This window comes from Rhincodon typus, chromosome 30 (assembly GCF_021869965.1).
Source record: "Rhincodon typus isolate 14 chromosome 30, sRhiTyp1.1, whole genome shotgun sequence".
NCBI lineage: Eukaryota > Metazoa > Chordata > Chondrichthyes > Orectolobiformes > Rhincodontidae > Rhincodon > Rhincodon typus.
Genome location: NC_063361.1, coordinates 22,012,094 through 22,018,204, shown reverse-complemented (window position 1 = coordinate 22,018,204; position 6,111 = coordinate 22,012,094).

Below are 6,111 nucleotides of genomic sequence, written 5' to 3'. Positions count from 1 at the left end.
CAACAAACATTTATTGCAGCTCAGTAATATAGACAAATATTACATTCACAGGCACATTTAGTGCCTTGGCTAAAATTAAGGTGTTGGATCACAAAAGAATAGAATGCTTCCAACAGAGTATCATGCTTCAAGTGATCACAAGTAAGATGTATCTGAGACCTTTATACCTTGAGGTCACATGCTATGATACCATAGTAATATCATAAGCATGTCTCTTGACGGTATGCTGCATTCTGACTGTGAGACATAACTGTTCCGTTTTCATTATTTCACTTCCTCGGATAAAGTCAGAAATTCTATGACTTCTCTCCCTTCTCTAAGTAACCTGACTTTCAAAATTTAGATTGCAGACTTTTTCTAAATTACTTATCATGAAAAAATTCAGGGAGATTACTGTTATGAGCCAGGTCATAGAGAATTCACTTTCCAACAACATTGTCAGACTCACTCTGCACTGTTGACAATGTCACACACCTCAGATCAAAACCAGTATCCTAAACCTTCACACTGAAATCAGGATTACCATGGTTGTCAAAGTTGAGAAGTCAACAACAGCAAACTAATAGAAGCTAAAACACAGAGCAGAATGTGTGTCAGTCTTATGTTCTCAGCACCCTCCTTTCTAGCAGGGAAGCAGAGGCAGGTTACTCAAAACAGCTTCCATCTCTACTGCCTTAGACATATACTGGGCATCTCCAAGCAAGACAGAATTCCAAACATGGAAGTACACCAATGTGAAAGGCAGGAGTTCCTGTTCCCCAGGAACAGCAGCAGTTGGCCCTCCTGCCTGACCAAGTTAGCCTGGATGAATGTCACAGCCACATTTGTGATTGTAGAGCCCACTTCAGAACATGTCTGCAGTGCAAGGTCCACCAAGGTAAATGGCACTTTATAGTCACTGCAGAGTGATAAGAATATCTGGCAGAGATGCTTAAGTGAAAAGAGAAGCATTCTGTCTAGGTACTGACTGTTATCGCAGTTGTATCTTGGCTCCCTCCACTGAAAGAGTGGCAAGTGCCTTGGAGAGCCAGGTCCAGCAGAACAGTCAGTAGCTGTTGGATATGCACTGTAACTTGCACTCAATTGTACTAGCTGTGGGTCAATGGCAGCAGTGGCTATGCAACAGGGATCAAGGCACTTTGACCTGCTCTTCAAGGAAGGTCCCGTTGTGCACAGACAAGGAGGACGAGAGCCAGACAGGCAACCCAGGGACTTTGTTCCGGGACTCTCCACAGGTTCCCTATATCTGTGGAGGAGGACCTCAAAAGGCCAGAGCCATTAAAGCCTAGGACTGTCAAAAGACAGCTGTTAAAGTTATCTCATGTAACAGAGTAGAGCAGTCAGCAGGCTGCCTCCACATCAGCTGTGCAGGTTAGGATTGCACTGAGGTGTAGGAGAGAAAGATGAAGAGGTTATAAAGCCACAAAGGTGACATTCATTGTATATGTGCAACACACTTGTAAATATATATTTAACTTCATTGGTTCTCATGCATGTTGCATTTGCATTATGTTGACAAAAATGAGGTCGGGTCCAGCAATGGGGTTGGGAGTGGGTTGAATTGGGTGTAGGTCTGGCAGCATGGGGTCGGATCCAGCAGCAGTTTGAGTCCAGTCTGGCAAAGTTGTGGGGGGGGTGGTTTCGGTTGTGTCCAGCTGCAAGTTGCTGGCTTGGGTCATGCAAGGTGGAGAAGGGTGTTGTCTGATCCCTGGGTGTGGTGTAGCTGGTCTCGGGGATCTGTAGTTGAGTGTGTGTAAGGAAAGTATAGGGTTAGTTTAATAGTTTGCTCAGGATTTAGACTATATATTTAACAGTCCAACTTTCCCTCGAGTAGCTGTTTTACTTAATTTCATCAAAAGTCTTAGATTTAGATGAAGACTTTCAGAGGGTTCCAAGCAGAAATTAATTGTCCAGAAGAAAATTCAATTTCCCAGGCAATTCTTTCAGAGTATGTTATGAGGAAAATTCCACGGAATCCCCTTATGCAACTTCCATTAACACTGGAATACAGCTGTCTGGCCAGTGGAAAGTCCAGGCTAGCACACCTTGGTCTAGAGTGTGACAGGCAATGCAGTTGAGTGGCACCTCGTCTATAAGGCTCCTTTTTACGCATTTTCTAACCACTGGGAGCATCAGCAGAACCTGATCTCATGTTTATATCGATCAAGCAATTCACTTTCTAGCAGAAGTCTCTGGATAACAATCGGAGCTCCTCTCTCACCTGAGACTATCTGCAATATCTCAACACGTGCACCACCTGAGAGAAGTTAGCTTCACATGAATAAGGTCCACAATTTGAAACCTTCCTGGTCTTTATAATTTACCACTGTGCTACATCAGCTATTTAACTCATTTAACTATTGGGCTGTCAATATTTAAATGTTATGAGAAGATTACTCCTTCTCAAAAAAATGGTTTTCTGTCAGTGACTGCATGTGTCATTTGAATATTAGCAAACACTGATTCACTAATTAACTGGTTTGCCATCTGTCAAAACATTTCTGTCTTTTCATTAATGTTATTCTTGAATGAATATTCATCTAACATGTATTGCGGAGATGCTGCCGTGTAACATCGTATTATTTTTAAAAAGTTGAGATTGGGTATTTTTTTTTTCTAACATGATCATTAATTCAATTCATTACCTCACTTCAGAATGTGGATCTTTTGTTCATACTAGGTTTCACTCATTAAAAGGCATATTGAATCATGAAGAAATGTTAATGTGTCAGAGTTGCTGATGGGTCAAAGCAGTTTGAAAAATTTGGATGTAGTCACTATACGTAGTGTGCAGTCCCAGCATAGCCTCACAGATAGTTATTTCACAGAATGGAGCCTATGAAACATCTTGCACACTTTCTGAGTGCATTTACTACCAGTAGACTTTCATGCTTCTACACAATTAGCCTTTTACATGTTTAAGAAGAGAGCCAGGTTTCCAATATCATGCATCAAATTACTTTCTACAAATTAATTAATGAATAATATCATACACTCAATTAAGGTAGCAGGTAGAGATCAAGTATTTCAATGAAAACCTTTTTTAATTGGAAATTTAATAAGAACTTCAAGTAAAATGCAGTAGCAACACTCAAAAGAAAAAAAGAGACCTGAATTCTAAAGGAAATAGAATCTTCTATCTCAAAATAGTCTGCACAAGAATATTTTCATCCAATTTCAGCTGGGAGAAATGATGCATACTATGGAATAAAATTATAGAATTCCACAGAAACAAGCCATTTAGTGCATTGTGTCAACTCTCCTTGAAAGTGATCCCCATTTTGTTGCATTCCTTTGCCATCCTGTTATTTTTGAGCTCCAATATATATTCACTGCCGTTTAAAATGTTTTTGACTCAAATTTTCAGGTTACAACCAAAAGTGGAACTTTCAGCGCTCACTGTTGCAGGTTGAAAGTGATAGCAATCTCTGGTGTATGTAGGTAGTTTTAATCAACCCCTGTTCAGATAAATATGAGGTGCTGCATTTCAGAAAGGCAAATCAGGGCAGGATTTGTGCACATAAAGGTAAGGTCCTGGGGAATTCTGCCAAGCATAGAGACCTTCAGGTGCAGGCTCATAGCTCCTTGAAAGTGGAGTCACAGTTAAACAGGGTGGTGAAGAAGGCATTTAGTATGCTTGCCTTTATTGGTCAATGCATTGAGCATAGGAGTTGGGAGGTCATGTTGTGGCTGTACAGGACATTGGTTAGGCCATTTTTGGAATACTGTATTCAATTCTGGTCTCCCTGCTATAGGAAAGATGTGGTGAAACTTGAAAGGGTGCAGAAAAGATTTACAAGGATGTTGATAGGGTTGGAGGGTTTGAGCTACAGGAAAAGGCTGAATAGGCTGTGGCTATTTTCCCTGGAGCGTAAGAAGCTGAGGGGTGACCTTACATAAGTTTATAAAATCAGGAGGGGCCGAGATAGGGTAAATAGTCAAGGTCTTTTCCCCAGGGTAGGGGTGTCCAAAACTAGAGGGCATAGGTTTAAGGTGAGAGAGGAAATATTTAAAAGGAACCTAAGGGAAACTTTTTCATGCAGAGGCTAGTGTGTGTATGGAATGAGCTACCAGAGGAGGTGGTGGAGGCTGGTACAATTACAACACATAAAAGGCATCTGGATGAGTACATAAATAGGAGGGGTTTACAGGGATATGGGCCAAATGCAACTGGATTAATTTAGGATATCTGTTGGGTTGGACGAGTTGGACCAAAGAGTTTGTTTCCATGCTGCACTTCTCTATGACTATGTGTTATGGCACACCTATGGTGTATCTCACACATCTGGAGCAGGTAGGACTTGAATCCAGGCCTTCTGGCTCACAGATAGAGACATGATCACTATGCTATGCAAGCTCGCCTCTGGCATATGTCCATGCACAGTTTAACATCAAAATGCTGACGTTTCTGTCAATCATGCCCAGATACTACACAGTTTGTGCTGTTGCAGACTTCAGTGGTGGCATTGCAGTGATTTTTATGCAGATTCTATCACCTGATACCATTACAGTAATTAGATATTTTTAATCAAGCTGCTCAGAGATGGTATTACACCGAATTGGAGCAGGTGAGACTTGAACCCATGAAGTCTTGTCCCAGAGGTAGGGATACTACAATTGCATCACAAAAACCTTATTACAGTCATTACCCACTTGTCACATATTAAAGACAGCTGAGAAAAAGAAGGATAGTGCATTCAGAGGTGAATGGACTTTAATAAGTGACAATTGCTGCTGAACAACATATCTAGCTTCAAAGATTTTTTTCAAGTGTGAATTCTCATTCTCTCAGAAGAAATTTCATGCTGTGAATTTTTGAATTTTTTTTTTAGATTTGATGTCCCTTTTAATCCTATGTTCCCATTTGAATTTTGGACAGTGATTTGAATGATTTATTCCTCTGCTTTGGAATATTTATCTTTGAGAATGTTTACCTACTTCCTGGGAGATAGCAAGAACTGCAGATGCTGGAGTTAAGACACAACACATTGTGGAGTCGGAGGAACACAGCAGGCCAGGCAGCATCAGAGGAGCAGGAAAGTTGACGTTTCTGGTTGGGACCCGTTTTTGATGAAGGGTCCTGACCCGAAATGTCAATTTTCCTGCTCCTTTGATGCTGCCTGGCCTGCTGTGTTCCTCCAGCTCCACACTGTGTTGTCTGCCTACTTCCGGGCATGTTTTTAGTACAGAAACGTGCCCAACAAGAGCAGGAGTAGGCCACTCATCTTTTTGGGCCTTCTCTGCCATTCAATACGATGATGTCTGATTATCCAATTCAGTACCCTGTGCTGCTTTTTCCTCCATACTATTTGATCCCTTTAGCCCTAAGAACTACATCTAACTCCTTCCTGAAAATATTCTATGTTCTGGCCTCGAACGCTTTCTGTGGTGAAGAATTCCACAGGCTTACAATCTCTAGGTGGGGAAATTTCTCCTCATCCTCCGTCTACTCTGTATCCTTAGACTGTGATCCCTGGTCCTACTCAAATTATATTGTCTAATTGATCAGGGTCAAATCTTGCTTTCTGATGCTTCTGTGAAGGCGGGGAACATTTCAATTTGAGATTCTGTAAAACGTAGGTTGTTGTTGTTGTTAGGCATGTTCGATGAATCATGATTTTTTTGTTCCCTTTGCCCCTCACAGCAAAACCTTGGCCTTATAAATGACTTTATTTACCCTGTTATGACTCACTACTGGGGCTGAGACCTCTTAGGCTTGAACCTAGATTAGAGGCAGGGTCACTCTGACCTCATGCTCTTTCTGATTTATAATTATGCATTTGCATCCCTCAATAATGTATTCATTGCTCTACCAAGCAAAACCCAAATTTCTACTATAAATGCAATTCAGCTACTAAGTCTCTCCTTGCATCCATGTCCGAGTGCAAAATACACAGGTTGTAGGATTACACATTTCATTCTCAATCCCAGCTCTGTTCAGACACTAGAACAACCCAATATTGAACTAACATTCCTTGTTGAAGTAGTGCGATATAATTTTTTAATGGAGGCCTGTACTATTTTCATGTCTATAAACAACTGTGTCTTTGAGCTTTAGTTTTGTTTTTGGTTGCAGTTGACGAAATAAAATCTTTGTTACTTTCCCTTTAA